Source organism: Stegostoma tigrinum, chromosome 15 (assembly GCF_030684315.1).
Source record: "Stegostoma tigrinum isolate sSteTig4 chromosome 15, sSteTig4.hap1, whole genome shotgun sequence".
In the NCBI taxonomy this organism is placed as follows: domain Eukaryota; kingdom Metazoa; phylum Chordata; class Chondrichthyes; order Orectolobiformes; family Stegostomatidae; genus Stegostoma; species Stegostoma tigrinum.
Window position 1 is genome coordinate 63,316,142 of NC_081368.1, and position 16,895 is coordinate 63,333,036.

Genomic DNA, 16,895 nt, shown 5'->3' on the forward strand with positions numbered 1-16,895 from the left:
AGAACTTCATTTCCATTGGCAAACTGGGTGGAAGAAAATCAAAAGGACCAATGTGCATCTCACATGCTTTACAGCCAACGAGTGCTTTTGAAATGTGGTCGCCGCTACAAAAGCAGAAATAGGGCAGCCAATTTTGTGCACAGAAAGCTCTCACAAACAGCACCGTGCTAATGGTCAAATTAGCTGCTTCTGCAATGTTGACTGAGGGAAAAAAAACTGAGGCCAGGATGTCAATGATAACCCTTATTTGAAACTGTGCTTGGATACTGTTACAGCCACCAGAACACACAGATGGGGGTCAGTGTCATCCTGCATCCAAAAGATAGCATCTCCAATAGCACAGTTTTCCCTCAGCACTGCACGGCAGTAACAGACTCGATTTTTGTGTTCAGGTTCTGGACTAGGCCAAGTGGTGAATTGTCATGCTCTGACTAAGAAATTCCTCGAAACCTCTTTAAGTTACTGTTCAGTGAGAACTTAAACTGAAGACTTGAGTCTAACTCTGCACACAATGCTTCACTACAGGATGGCAAGAAGGCACAGAAGACAGGTACCAGAACGTTAGGAGGGTTTAGAGATTTCAATTTTGTGCAGAGAAAAGAGAAGGTTGAACTGTGAAAGAGTCATAGAGATGTACAGCATTGAAACAGACCCTTCAGTCCAAATTGTCCATGTTGACCAAATATTCTACACTAACCTAGTCCCATTTGCACGCATTTGGCTCATATTCCTCTAAACCCTTTCTACTCATATGCCCATCCAGATTTCTTTTCAATGCTATAAGTGTCCTAGTCTCCTACACCTCCTCTGGCAGCTCATTCCATACACATTCCACACTCGGTGTGAAAGAAGTTCCCTTTTTTTTTAATCTTTCCCCTCTGATCTTCAACCTAAGCTTTCTAATTTTGAACTCCACTACCCTTGGGAAAAGACTTTGACTATTCACCCTATCCATACCCCTCATGATTTTAAAAACTTCTTTAATGTCACCACTCTGTCATAGTAAGGGGAGATTTAGTAGAATTATTCAGGGTTGAGAAGGACATAGATAGAGGAAAGAAGGAGAAACTATTTCCATTAAACAACAAAAAAAAATAAAGAACTGCAGAGGCTGAAAATCAGAGACAAAACATTCTGATGAAGAGTCATTGGGCTCTGTCAGATGATGTTAGACCTGCTGAGTTTTTCCAGCAATTTCTATTTTTGAAACTATTGCCATTGACAGGACGGTCAACCGCCAGAGTATAAATATAAGGGCATTTTTGAAAAATGTTAGGGAGCAGATGAATTTCATTCCAAAATAAATCATTTTCCATGGCTGCACTGCACAGTATGAAGGAGAGGTGGAGCCAAATTCAACTGTATCCTTCATAAGGGATATAGACGCACATTTGAAACGGGAAACATTTGTACAGCAATGGAGAAAGAAGGTGAGTGAGACTAATTGAAAAGCTTTTCCTGTGTTTCTGTAAGGTTCTATGATTGTTTAAACAAAACAAGAACAATGGGGTTCTGTGAAAGTCATGCCAATATTTATCCTTCAACATCCATAACACTGCCTATCAGACGTTTAACATGTTGCTGTTTGAGAGTTCCTACTATGCATAAATTGACTGCTGTGCTTCAAGCATTACATCAGTCACAGCAATTCAAAATACTTAATTAGTTGTAGAGTGCTTTGGGACATCGGGATGGTATGAATGCAGTTTTATTAATTCAAGTTATCTCTATCTAAGTTGCTCTGAGGCCATAAGCAGATGTATAGATTTCAGTTTACATAGTGTTCAAAGTATAATACTTTTTCTGTTAAAAAAATCATGTCTCTTAGGTTAAGATCCATTGTAAGAAAACAGAGGCTGCACAATACATTGCAATTTATTATTGTTCTGACAGTGCAGGTGGCATTAAACCACAAGAATCCTGCCTGTCTGGAAAAATAACATCCCCCACAGTTGAGTTGATTCTGAATCGCACAGATAAACATCATGCCACCTTATTGTTATTTTTCCCCAACTCGAAGTGGATGAACCGAAACTGAGACACCTCCGTAGCGTTCCTACTGTGCTGCCACAACACAGTAGTTACAAAAATTATGATTCTGCTGAAAGTCACTGCTGAGAAAACCCTGATAGTGGAACATCACCAAGTACAATTCCAGTTATTAGCCCTGATCTTCCTTGGGATGTCATCCCAGTGATCTCAGAGGCACCACGAAACCCCGTGCCCTCCAGCTTTGACAGGGAGCCTACAGTGCACGGGGCTACTAGAAACAATTGCCAACCTGGATGGTACTCCCTCATCTGCTTAATTATGTAGCCACAAGCACCCGGTCCCTCCACCACCAATGCTCAGTGGCAGCAGTGTGTACTATCTACAGGATGCACTGCAGAAATTCATCAAAGATCCTCAGACAGCACCTTCCAAACCCGTGACTACTCTCACGTAGAAGGATGAGGGCAACAGTTGTCTGGGAAGACCATCACCGTCAAGTTTCCCTCCAAGCCACTCATCACCTTGACTTGGAAATATATCGCCGTTCCTTCACTGTTACTGGATCAAAATCATGGAATTCCCTCCCTGACGGCATTGTGGGTTAACCCACAGCAGGTGGACTGCAGTGGTTCATGAAGGCAGCTCACCACCACCTTCTCAATGGCAACCAGGGATGGGCCAGAAATGCTGGCCTGCCCAGCGTTGCCCGCATCTCACAAATGAATAATGTAAAAGAAAACCCAAGAAAGAATTAAATTTTGAAGTGCCTCAGAATGTAAGGTTGTGTTGCTATTGTTGAGAGTTTAAAAAAAAAGAGGCTCCTGTACAGAATGTAACCACGCTGTAATTTGTAATTTGGCAAACACAAACGTACACTATTTGAACAGAGCTAATTTGTAACAGGAAACAGGAACCAAGTAACTACATTTTTCAGCTTCCATTTATTACATTTTAAATTATTACATTTTTACTGCATTTTTGTTTTTAAAAACTGACTCTTCTAAAATACATGTTGGATTTTGGAAACTGGAACTAGGTGTAACATCTTGCAAAGATATTCTACTGTTATTAAATCCTGTCCCCATCTAACACAGGCTTTTTGTGGGCTTTACATACTAATATGCTTATCCTTTCTTTGAAACAAAGTCCAACTGAAGCTTTCCACAATTCCAAATCTGCACAAATAATGTCTGTGTCCAGCACTTGATCTTTGAAAACTGGGAACATCAAAACCATCAAGTTTTCTACTTTTCCTGAACACTTTTCAATTATTGATAATGAAGAAAATCTGAAATTCGATTTGATTGTAATATTGTGAAGATTTCCTTTTCCAAATCAAGTTCAAAATGTTGTATGTCCAAGTCAAATAAAGGTAGTGTTCATTGGGACCATATTTGATTGCTGTCCAAAATAGCTTCTGTGCTGCCTGCGCATGAGGCCTTGCTGCTGAGATGTAGGGTATGGTGTTAGCCCATATATGCCGTAATATGCATTGCAACTATTCACAGTAGGTTACTCCTGACCTCTCCCTATATGCTAGACCACTCCACTCACAATCTCCCTCTTGACACAAAAGACAGAGATTGCAGAGGGCAGAGGCAGTAGTCACTTGAGTTGTGTATTTGAAGGCGAATCACTGACTTAGACCACTTGTGTAGGGTTATTAAACATTTTGTAGCTTTGTACCTAGGTTCGTAGGGCTAGAATGTGAAGAAGTATTGGCTAGCTTCAAATGATAAGAATTTCATACAGTCTTGGTGAGGCCTGCAACCATTCAACAGTGCATTTAGCATTGAGCTGCATACTTTTCTCACTTCACTTAGCAGGTAGTACAACATTTACTTGCTACCTGCATCGGAAGCAAGAGATGCAGATAACGCTACAGAGATAGTGGGAACCGCTGATGCTGGAGTCTGAGATAACAAGGTGCAGAGCTGTGATGCTGCCTGGCCTGCTCTGTTCATCCAGCTCTCCACATTGTCATCTCAGATAACCCTACACCTGTTTTTGGGCCTTATCTAGAACTGTATGCACCATAGACCAAGTGCTTGTCATAGATTCCCTACAGCCAAGAAAGAGGACTTCGGCCTATTAAGGCTGCACTGGCCCTCCAAGGAACATCCCACACAGACCCACCCCTATAACTCCAGTGGGTTAGCCCGCCTAATATATGAAAATCTGAACGCTGCGGGACAATTATCAGCATGACCAATCCACCTAACCTGCACATCTTTCAGAACCAATATACCCAGAGGAAGCCCATGCAGACATGGGGAGAACATGTAAACTCCATACAGGCAGTCACCCAAGGCTGGGATTGAACCCAAATCCTTAGCACTGTGAGGCTGCAGTGCTAACAACTGTACTGTCCTTGTCACAAAAGCTGAATCAGTATTGCTGATACATTTATTACACGTTGTAAGGGGACACCAGACACCGGCAGCAATCTCAGAGAGCAGCAGAGTTAGGCTGCTAGATGAATTCTATTCAAAGCCAAAGTTTGTCAGGCAGAGGGCATAGGACTCTGAATAAGAGAAGTCAGGAGAAAATACATTAGCCATTGAGAGCAAGATTACAATTCAACATAGATAAGGGCACAGTAAAGGGAGGGAAAGGACTTCTGGTTCAAAGTGTATTTATTTCAAAGCACGAGGCCTGACTGATAAGGCAATCTGCTCAGAGCATGGATTGACTCTGGGGACTGGGATATTAGACATAACAGACACATGGCTGAGAGAAAGGCTGGCCTGGCAGCTCAATATTCCAGGATACAGAAGGTACAGGCGTGACAGAAGTATGAGTAAGCGAAGAGGGAGAGTCGCCCTTTCAACAAGGGAGGACATAACAACAGAGAAGATATACTTAAGGGATCATCTAATGAGGCACCAGAGGAGCAGATGTGTAGAGAGATTGCAGATGTATGTAGCAATAATTGAATAGTATCGGTTGGAGCTTTTAATTTCCCCTGTATTAACTGGGCCGCCCAGACTGTAAAAGGCCTGGACGGGGTGGAATTTGTCAAAAGTGTCCCAGAAAGTTTCCTAAATCGATATGTAGAGGGTCCTGCTCAGGAGGGTGCAGCACTGCACCTCCTCTTAGGAAACAAGGTCGGACAAGTTACTGAAGTGTCAGTTGGAGAGCACTTTAGGCTCAGTGACCATAATCTCTTAGTTTTAACATAGTTATGGAAAAAGATAAAACAGATCCACAGGTTAAGGTGCTGAAATGGAGCAGGTCCGATTTTGGGGCTAATAGGCAGGATCTAGCAGAAGTCAATTGCATGAGTCTGTTTGAAGGAAAAGGAATGACTGGCAAATGGGGGGCTTTTAAAAGTGTGATGTCAAGAGTCCGGGGGTAGAATGTCCCTGTTTGGGTGAGGAGAACAACTGGCAGGTTTAGGGATCCCTGGCTGATGAGGGATATTGAGACTGTGGTCAGGAAAACGAAGAAGGCATATTGCATTTAAGCTATCACACTCAAGTGAATGCCTAGATGACTGTAAAAAGTATCGGAGCATACTTTAGACGGAAATCAGAAGAGCAAAAGGAGGATATGAGGTGGATCTGGCAGATAAAGTAAATGATAGTCCCAAGAGGTTCTATAGCTATCTTAAGAGCAAGATGGTGGCTAGGGAGAGAACAGGTCCCCTTAAAGATGAGCATTGCCATCTACATGCAAATCCACAGGAGACAGGGGAGATTTTTAATGAATATTTCTCCTCAGTGCTTCCTGTGAAGGGAATCATGGATGCTAAGGAAATAAGGGAAACAAGTGGGGATGATTTGGGCCACATACTTTTACCAGAGAGGAGGTGTTTACAGCCTTAAAGCACATTAAGGTTAATAAATCTCCTGGGTCTGATCAAGTCCATGCCCGGATGTTGTGGGAGGTTAAGGAATAAATTGCAGAGGCACTTGCAGAGATTTTTGCTTCATCTTTAGTCACTGGTGAAGTTCCGGAAGACTGGAGTATGACTAATGCAGAACCGTTGTTTAAGAAAGGGATTGAAGACAAACCAGGGAACTACAGGCCAGTGAACCTGACATCAGTGGTAGGCAAGTTATTGGAGAGGATACTGAAGGACCCGATCAACCAACATTTAGATAACCAAAGTCTGATCAGGGATAGTCAGCATGGATTTATGCACGGGGAGTCAAGTCTGACAAATCTTTTAGAGTTTTTCGAAGAGGGAACCTTGAAGATAAATGAGTGTGGGGCAGTAGACACTATCTATATGGACTTCAGTAAGGCCTTTGACAGGGTCCTGCAAGGCAAGCTAGTCCTGAAGGTTAGGTTATGTGGGATTCAGGGAGAGCTAGCCAATTTGGATTCACAACTGACTCAATGGTAGGAAGCAGAGGATGAGGATTGAGGTTGTTTCTTAGACTGGAGGCCTGGGGCTAGTAGTGTGCCACAGGGGTCAATGCTGGGACCTTTGTTATTTGCTATTTACATAAATGATCTGGATGTGAATGTATAAGTCATGATTAGTAAATTTGCGGATGACACAAAATTAGGAGGTACCATTGAAAGCGAAGAAGGTTAGCAAAAATTACAGAGGGAGCTTGATCAGATGGGGAAGCGGGCTGAGGATTGGCAAATGTAATTCAATACTGATACGTGTGAGGCATCGAACTTTGGAAAGTCAAATCAAGGTAGGGCTTATACAGTAAATGGCAAGGTCCTGAGAAGTGTTGTGGAACAGTGGGACCTAAGAGTACAAGTACATAGTTCATTGAAAGCAGTATCACAGATAGACAAAGTGGTGAACAGGGCAATTAGCATGGTGGCCTTCATCAGTTGAGGCATTGAGTATAGGAGTTTGGACATCTTGTTAGAGTTGTATGAATTGTTGGTGAGGCCAAGCTTGGAGTATTGTTTACAGTTTTGATCACCCTGCTTTAGGAAAGACATTGTTAAAACGGAAAGTGTGTAAAGAAGATTTACGAGGATGTTTCCAGAACTAGTAGGCCTGAGTTATAGTGAGACTTTGGCCAGGACAGGTCTTTATTCCTTGGTAAGTAGCATAGAGGTGTATAAAATCATGAGGGGCACAGATAGGTTGAATGCATATAGTCTCTTTTCCCAGGAATGGGGAATTGAAAACTCGAGGGCTTAGGTTTAAGGTGAGAGGAGAAAGATTTAAGAAGGACTTGAGGAGTAACCTCCTCACACAGAGAGTGGTGGGTATATGGAATGGGCTGCCAGAGAAAGTGGTTGAGGCAGGCACAATAGCAATATTTAAAAAGCATTTGGATAGGTACATGGATGGGCAGGGTCTGGAGAGATATGGACCAAATGTGGGCAATTGGAGCTGGTTAGCAGTGTCGGTGCCATGGCCACACGGTCAGCATTGACCAGTTTGGGCCGAAGGGCCTGTTTCCATGCTGTACGGCTCTCCAACTCTAAATACATGCAAAACTGCTCAATGGTTACTCAGACAGTTTACAAAGCAATTTATTCATATTCCAGCTGCATTTTAACACAGCAGCGCAACCAGTGATGCAGCTGCAAAGAGGCTTGGTAATTTGCGTTTGAAGGGAATTGCTGCAAGATTTGAAAACCCGGCCAAGCAGGTTGATGGACCAATTCCTTGAATATCACTAATTGGAGTAACACTTAAATCAAAATTCAACTAACGTATGCATCTTATAACAAGGATAAATCTGCCTGCGTGATCAGCATCACTAACGTAAAAATTCACTCCCTCCACCTTCAGTGCACAATGGCAGTGTTGTGCACTGTGCTATAAAGTATTAGTTTTGAATGGATTAGTATTGGAAACTGTATTAAGTTCCATCCAATCTGACAGTCCCATACACTCTTGTCTGGGGAAAGAGAAGTCTATCTCAAGGCTACAATGAAGCCAAATGTCTCATCGGTATCTACTAATAGTCTTAGCTATTACATGTAACGAGCCAATGTAGCTGGTACTTATTGCTAACTTGTGATAAACTACACTTTGTTAAGAAAAATGCTTCTTCTCATTAAACCTCATCGGTGGATCATTTTCTGTCACTGCTCATCAAGTAGGTCTTGGAGATGGTATAAAAAGGAGGATTGGGGGTAGTACTCTATCCCAACCATTTGCTGGTTAGTTCCAAAATGCATACAACATATACCATACAAAGGATACACTGCAGTAACTCACCTAACAGCAGCAACAGCAGCAGCAGCAGCGTCTTCCAAGAACAAGAGCATAGGAGTACTGTCACCCCCAAGTTCCCCTCTGAGTCACACACCATGCTAACTTAGAAGCTGATTGATGTTATATTTATCGATGTATACACAGAACATTCTCTCAAGATGATGGAGGCAGCCAATGATGTAAATCACCAGCTGCCTGAATTAAACATGCATATGTGAAAAAAAATCTCTTATTGTTTCCAATGCCCTGTGCGCTATATCGGGTTTCACCCTTAGGATGGAGTTGCCACCCTCTTTTTTTTTTGCCCAGTTCAATGCCTCTAAAAACCACACATCTTTCCTGCTTTCTCCAGCACCACATGGATTGATAATCTTCTTCGATAATTACTGCTCAAACGGTGATAACTAACTGTAACCCAAGTCCCCAAACTGACTTACGAGGACGATCCCCACTGAGCACAACTTCGTCCCTGCTCTAATGCCTCCACAGCCCCACAACTCACTTACCAGACTCTATGGATGAGTTGGGGCTGACTTGCTAGCACAATTGCTGGTCTGGATGAACATGGATCTTAGATCCTGACAACACCAAGTACCCAACTGACCGTGGGCAACCCCCTGGACTGAGACTGAAAGATGGCCTTGAGTTAGTTTGGCCTCACCCCCTCACTGGCTGCTGCCCTCCTGGCACTCGATGAAGGACTTTCAGATGTGCTTGTTTACTTCAAGCGAGTGCAGTGTGCTTGTAATGTAGGCTGAGAGTACGTGCTGTAGAGGTGGCATTGCAACACATCGCCTCCTGAGTTGTTCAGTAACCAGGGCAAGCTGCTGCCTTTCTGTCTGCACTCAGATGCAAAAGCGAGCCTGTCAGTTCTGAATGAAACCACAATAAGATTGAAAACAAAGCAAGCCAAGATGATGTGAGCTTCCAACGAAGCTGAAAGAAGGTGAACACTAAGACAACAAGCTAAATGAATTGAGTTGCATCCTGTTAACTGAATGAGATAGGATAGGATGGACGGGGCAGCAGATGTTACAGCCTTGATACTGTTACCACCTGGAGAAGAAGAATTTTGGCCAAGACACTCCAGAAGCAAGAGGTGGACTACTGTCCGGTACATGCTGCCAGTATCGGCGGCAGATTTGGATCCAGGCTCAGGAGACGCTGTAGGACAAGGAATGGGCCTATATCGCAGGATATAGAGGGAGCGGATATAGTGACTGGAACAAGGTCAGCCAGGTGAACCTCGTAGAATATGAATTCATTATTGGGGCTGTTTTCCTGGTTCAATCAGGGAGCCCTGTCTGACAGATACAAACATAAGTACCTGAGGCTCTGCTCATTCTCGGAGCCAGCCCTGACCTGGCTGGATCAGTGTCATGTACTGTGCCCACGTAAATAAAGGGGGACATGATGACAGGATAACAGCTTTTGTGGAGTTATATCAGTCAGCAGTGATCAGTCAAAGGAGTGGACATATGCTGTACAGCACAGTGCTGTTAGTCTCATAGTAGCACCATGTGTTTGGACCTTATGTGGCAAATGCATTGAATGTGCTTCAATCAAATGTCTGTGTCTTAAATTCTGAGTGTCTTCTGTCAGTTGAGGGAGATGGCCATCAGTACAACTCACCAATGCCTGGCATAGTAAGTCTGAGGCAGCATCCAATATCATTCGAGGGATCTGAATGGAGTAAATCAGCTGCACGGGGCATCCTGGGTCAGCGATATCAGTACAATTCAGAGCATGGGCCATGATTGGTCCTTCAGACCTCCAGTACAGGGAGTCATGGTTGGTCAGCCGGGGAGCTGCACAGAGGTCAGTTAGGGATCTAGTCAGTCGTCAGTCTGGGCTGTCTACACAAGCGAATCAGGGGATTGGGTCACAGTGAGTTTTTGAGGTCTGACTAATTTAAATGAACAGAGTCAAATGAGCACAGCTGTGGCGTGGAAGTTTGGGAAGTCAGTTGTTGGGATGCCACGCAGCAGGCTGGCAGGCACAGTAATCTTGCAGATGGGAAACTCTAAGTGAATGGCACAGAGATTTTAGTGCACTAGATGAGAAGGGTCACAGCAGTAGGGGAGTCACCAATGATCACAACCAACATGACTGATCATGGCCCATAATCTGGACTGTACTGACATCCCTCATCCAGGGCGCCCCATGCAGCTGATTTACTCTATGCAGAAGAGGTGACAGTGCAACACGATGACTGGTAGGCTGGGGCTTAGGGCCTAACATTGAGAAATGAAGCTGTAATTCAAAGGGGTATGTTAAAATGTTTGGAGATCAAGACTAATGGGCTTAACAGGCAGCACGAGGAGGTAAGGGACATGGAGGATTGGGGTGGGGCTTCTTCTTACCAGCTGACCCCATGGCTCACTGCGCCAAGCCACTTGAAAACATGCACTGGAACTGGGAATGGCTGCAAACACATCTGGAGTGGATGTAGTAAGTGTATTTTTTTGTCTGAGTACATAGTCTTAATTCGTGAGCGATCTGAGGCCCTACAAGGGACACTTGCATCAATTAAGCACTTCCGCACTTCATTCTCAAGCGATCTATCATCAGAGTGTCTGCTGTGTGAAATTCAGATAGAATCCAACTGTGTCGGGTACCATTCCTGGCCACAAGAAGTCTATCGCTCAGTACAGACTGAAGGTGATCTCTCTGCGAAGCAAAAGGAATCACGTCACCTTAAAAGTAAAACCTGCAGGCCGCAAATCACAGACAATCTCAGAGACAAATGTCATATTCTACTTTTTTTTAAATTTGCTTTGCTGATGCTAATTAAAAGTGAAGTCTTTTAACCAGTTGAAGGTAGTGTCCCACACAACGCATTGAGAAAACGTTAGGCTCCACTAGACAACGGATGAGGAGTCCCACTCCCTTAGACAGGGTCCTAAGATGGGACACTGCCACAGGATAGGTAGCCTGGGGGGCTTATTTCTTAAACAGCGATGTATTTGCAAATGTGTGTTTCTATTTGCAATGAAGTGCCAGCCATGCGACCTAGGTGCCCAAAGAACTGCCTGTTTTGATGCCTCTCCTACAATGTGTATTGTGAAGAGTAGTGCTTGACCAGGCTGGGCTGTAAAAATGGCATCATCCCAGGAATCTCAGGAGATCCCAGCAGTGACATGTCTTTCCTTCTCTAGTGATAGGGAGGTACAATGAATGAGGGGCCACAGAGGCATGGCACATAAGTCATGAGCCAAAATAATTCGACAATTAGCCAATTTCTGCTAATGTTTCAGTCCTCTGTCTCTCAGACCTCATTAGTACTATATGTTATGTTTTTATTTCAGATTTTCAGAGTCTGTAATATTTATTTTCAAAATATGTAAATGATACCAACTTTAAAGTGTGGAAACAGCAAGACACACTTAGGTCAGATCAATCTCTTCTAACCAATCTGCTTACGTAGATAAATTACTAAATTCATTTTGATATAATTAATATCAGCTATCAAGCCAACACCTTCTAGACCATGAGACTTTTTTTTATTATTTAGGCATTCCTCTGCTAATGAAAATATAACATCTCTAGCATCATAGGCTCATCTTGTTAAACTGTATGAACACCTTCTAAAAATACAAATGCATTACATTCACAACCTTTATCTGTTCTTTTTGTGAGCTCCTCAAAGAATTCTAGTACATTTGTCAGATGTAATTTTCCATTCATGACTACGCTTGATCATATTGTGTATTTCTAAATCCTCTGCTTTAACATCCTTTATAACAGATATTTTCCCAATAATAGGTATTTTCCCTTTTCAAATAAAAGTATTATATTGGTAGTATTCCAATCCAGGCTCTAGGGATTCCTAAAAGTTTTCTATCAATGCACCCACCATATCAGTAGCTGCTTCCTTTAGTATCCTAGGATGCATCTCACAAGATCCAGAGAACTTATTGGTCTTTAGCCCCATTAGTTTCCCAAACACATTTCCTCTCATGAGGGTTATTATATTTATTTCTTGTCCTTTTGCCTGTTGAATATTTTGTAATTTTGGGATATTGCTAGTGTCTTCTACTGTGAAGACTAATGCAAAGTATTTATTGAACTCCTCTGCCATTTCCTGGTTGCCCATGATTATTTCTCCAGCCTCATCCTCTGAGTGGCCCATGTCTACTTTGGCTTCTCTCTTCCCTTTTATACCTTTAAGGAAGCTCTTCCTGTCTTGATATTGCCATACTTGGTAATGCGCCACAGGGATCAGTGCTGGGGACACATTTATTTTCAATATTTATTAATGTCTTGGACGAGGAAAGTGACTGTACTACAGCCAAGTTTGTGGGTGATAACAAAATAGAAGGGTTGGCAAGTGCTGATGGGTGACTCAGTCTGCACAGGGATACAGGCAGGTTAAATGGTGACGTATGACTCAGTCTGCACAGGGATATATACAGATTAGGTGAGTGGACAACTACTTGGCAGATGAATTTTAATGTGCGAAAATGTGAGGCTATGCACTTTGGCAGGAAGGATAGAGGAGCTGAATATTATTTGAATGGAGGAAAACTGCAAAAAGATATATCATAGATGGATTTGAGAGTCCTCGCCCATGAATCACAAAAAGCTAGTGTCCCAAGTTCAGCAAATAATTGGGAATGCATTTGGAATATTGGCCTTTATTTCAAAGGGGGATGTGTTCTATTTTATTCATTTATGTGGTGTGGATGTCACTGACTAGGCCAGCATTTATTGTCCCAAACCATATTGCTATGGCTCTGGAGCCACATGTTGGCAAGTCCAGGTAAGAATGGCAGTTTCTGTCCCTATGGGCCATTTGTGAACTAGATGGGTTTCCGAGTCATGATTGTCATCAGACTCTTACTCCCAGATTTTTACCATTGACTTCAGATTCCACCATCTGACTTGATGGGATTCAAACCCGCGTCCCCAGAAAATTGCCTGGGTCTTTGGATTAACAGGCCAGCGATAATAGCACTAGGACATCATGATATAAAGATGAAGAGGTTTTGCTAAAACAATATAAGGCATTAGATAGACCACAACTGGAATATGTGAACTGTTTTGGGCCTTTTATCTAAGGAAATGTATAATGGTCCAAAGAATGTTCATGAGACCAGGAATGGAAGGATTGACTGAGGAGAAGAGTTGAGTCGATTAAGCTTGGACTCATTGCAATGAGGAATAATGAGAGGTGACCTTGTTGAAACATACAAGACTCCTCAGATACTTGACGGGGTTTTTGTGGAAAGGCTATTTCTCCTTGTGGGAAAGTCAAGGGGCAGAAGACATGCTCTCAGAATAAAGGGTCATCTACTTAATGCAGAGATAAGATAGACATTTTCTGTCTGAGGTTTGTGAACTTCTGGAAGTCTTCGCCTCAGAAGGCTGTAGAGGTTATGCAATCAAGTTTGTTCAAAGTTGAGAAGGACAGATTTTTAATCAGTAAAGGAATCAAGGATCATGGGGAAAGGGTAGAAAGTGGAATTGAGGATTACTGGCTCAATTATAATCTCATTGAATGATAGAATAGACTGGATGGTTTAACAAAAAAACTCAAAATGCACCAGGCAGTCTGAATCCTCCTTTACACACACACCAAAAAGTTTTTACACAGCGAGGCCCACAAAAGTAAATGACCAGTGAATCTATTTGTGATGGATGTGGTTTTCTTTAAACTGTAGCATGAATTATTTTATGCTCACCCAGATAGCCAGAGAGAACTTAATATGAAGGGTTAATGTTGGACTCTGCGACAGCTCTTCAGCATTGTACTTGAGGTTTTGCAAATATTTTGGTCTGAAGGCAGTGAACTGACATTTTACACCCACAAACGTTTGAATGAGAGGTTTTGCAGAGTCCAATGAAAATTTCAAAATCTTTTTTACACCTCCGTCATGATTGGTTTTGCCCTATAAACTAATAGGCAAGAGAGGGAACATCTGCAGTGCTGCGCCAACTGGATTCCCCTTTCCAACAGGAGTTATTCATCCTGGATTGAGTTTCAGTCAAGTAGTTGTGGACTCTGCATGTTGATGTCCAACTTCAGTACAAGTTAGTGCATATGTTCCAAGCTGCTTTGCACATTTATTAACAAGCAAGGCAACACATTTTAAAATAAAAATGTTCACAGCACAATCTTCCTCATTTAAAACACATGAATGTGTGGGAAAATTACTCAGGTTTCCTGTCTACATGAAGCAAAGCAAGGGTCAGTACAGACAAGAAAAAATTGCTCAAAAGAAGACTTAGTCTTTGTGACTTTAGCCCTAGATGATGGGGCCAGTTTTTGCTGTAAAGAGTGTTTTCTCACTGACAGCTGCACAAGTTATAAATGTCCACAAGCCCAGCAAGATCCCATGAGGAGCAATGAGATTATCACCAGATAATTCTGCTTACTGATGCTGTTTGAAGGAAAAATGATGGTCAGAATGCAGCAAAGAACTGACCTATGCTTCTCTGAAATGTGCCATTTGATCTTGGACAGGATTAGGATTATAGTCAATCTGTTAGAAAGCATTTCCACTACTGCAAAAATCCGTAAGTGTTAAACTCGAGCATATAACAAACAAAGGTTTACTGTTTGGAAATATGTTGTCATGAATACAATGGCAGGAGGCAGATAACGACATCGTGCTAAGTTTACAACTGTCCGTATACATTTGGTATAGCCCATTTGCTCAGAATGCAGTATGTTGCATTAGTCTGAGCAACCTTAGGGCTGGCTTTCAATGAGGGATCTCCCATTTCTTTCTCGGCTGTTGAGAATTGAGGGAGAAGGGAAATGAGATAACTCATTTGGACACCCAAAACGTAAGATGAGCCAGTGCTCAATGAGAAACATAGTCATTTGTTTTGGCAGAAAGCTGCTTGTGTAAGCAGTGTGATGCCATGAGCTGGGCGCAGGGCTGGGTTTGTGACTTCTGGTTTTCTCATATTCCACCCATTTTCAGGGAGAAGCTGAACCACACTCCTTCTTTGGCACTCCACTGGTTGCACAGGAATCACTTAGAGAGAATGTTTATAGATCTAAAAGCGGCAGATGCGTTCAGCCAAGCACCAAAAGTAATGCTGATCTTTCTTTGTTTTCAGTGTAAGGTCAGCTCCTCCAACTCCCAGGATGGATCAACTCGCTGGGCCAAGGTTCATCCTCGAGTGAGTTTGTGCTTATTCCATGCAGAAGTGGAAGATGTCTATCAGCCCTCATATCTTATCATGCCATATTTAACTGTGTTTAATTTTGTTACAGATAAAGACCAACATAGGAGTTTGATGTGTAAAGTGAATGTGCATGGGATTGGGGACAGTATATTAAGATGAATGGAAAATTGGTTAGCAGACAGAAAATGAAACGTCTAGGACCGAAATGTCAGCTTTTGTGCTCCTAAGATGCTGCTTGGTCTGCTGTGTTCATCCAGCTCCACACTTTGTTATCTTAGTAGGAATAAATAGGTCTTTTTTCTGAATGGCAAGCAGTGACTAGTGGGGTTCTGCAGTATTTGGACCCCAGCTGTTCACAGCATATATTAATGATTTAGTTGAGGGAACTAAGCATAATATTTCAAATTTGAACATGACACAAACCTGGGTGAAAGAGTGAGATACAAGGAGGATGAGGAGCTGTTGCTATGTGACATGGGGCAGGCCGAGTGAGTGGGCAGATGTAGTCTAAGTGGATAAATGTGAGGTCATCCACTTTCAGAGCATAAATAGGAAAGCATTATTTGAAAAAGTGTAAATTGAGCGAGGAGAATGTTCAATGAGACTCGGGTGTCCTTGTGCATCAGTCACTGCAAGTAAGCGTGTAGATACTGATGGCAGAAGGAAAGCAAACTGTATGTTGGCCTTCATAGTGAGAGGATTTGAACACGGGAGTACAGATGTTCTGCTGTAATTATATAGGGCATTGGTGAGGCCGCAGCTGCAATATTGTGTGCATTTTTGGTCCCCTTACAGTAAAGGGAGTATAGCAATGGTTTACCAAGTTGATTCCTCAGAGGCAGGACTGATTAAGAGGAGAGATTGAGTTGGTTAGGATTGTATTCACTGGGATTTGATGAATGAGAGGAGATCCAATAGAAACCTATAAAATTCTAACAGGACCGAGCACGTTAGATACAGAAAGCAAAAACTGAAATTGCTGTTGAAACTCAGCCAGTCTGACGGCATCCATGGGAAGAAAGCGGAGTTAACATTTCGAGTCTGGTAACTCTTCAGCAGAACCTGGATGCTGGAAGGAAGTTCTGAGAGTGGGAGAATCCTGAGTCAGTGATTGTAGTTTATGAGTAAGGATTTAGGACTGAAATGGTGAGAAATTTCTTTACCCAGAGAGTGGTGAGTTTGTTGAATTCACTGTCACAGAAAATGTTTGAGACCAAAAATATGTTTTCAAGAAGTCAGATGCAGCTCTTTTTTTCTTTTCTGATGAAGGGTCTAGGCCCGAAACATCAACTTTTGTGCTCCTAAGATGCTGTTTGACCTGCTGTGTCCATCCAGCTCCATACTTTGTTATCTCAGATACAGCTCTTGTAGCTTAAGAGATCTTGGGATATGGGAGGAGGACAGAGTTAGGGTATTGAGCTCAATCAACAGCCATGATCAGAATGAATAGCAGAGCAGAATTGATGGGTTGAAAGGCCTACTCCTACAACTACCTCCATGTGCAAGGCTTGTATGTTGCTTTTGGATGCTGTAGTTTATTGCTTATGTTACCGGCGTGTAGTAAAGAACACTGGGAGTAATAATATAAAATTCAAAGTCCATAAGGAGAGTTTAA

General features: G+C 42.5%; 1 protein-coding gene across 2 annotated transcripts in view; it reads left to right on the top strand.

Moving 5' to 3' along the window:
- The first annotated feature begins 1,384 nt into the window (after positions 1-1,384).
- The window catches only part of LOC125458829 (probable G-protein coupled receptor 174), a 76,441-nt gene continuing 60,930 nt past the window's right edge, over positions 1,385-16,895 (top strand). For both annotated transcript variants that reach the window (XM_048544543.1, XM_059651288.1), the window contains exons 1-2: positions 1,385-1,430; positions 15,212-15,274. The gene's annotated coding sequence lies outside the window, so the exon portion shown is untranslated. The remainder of the gene's footprint in view (positions 1,431-15,211; positions 15,275-16,895) is intronic.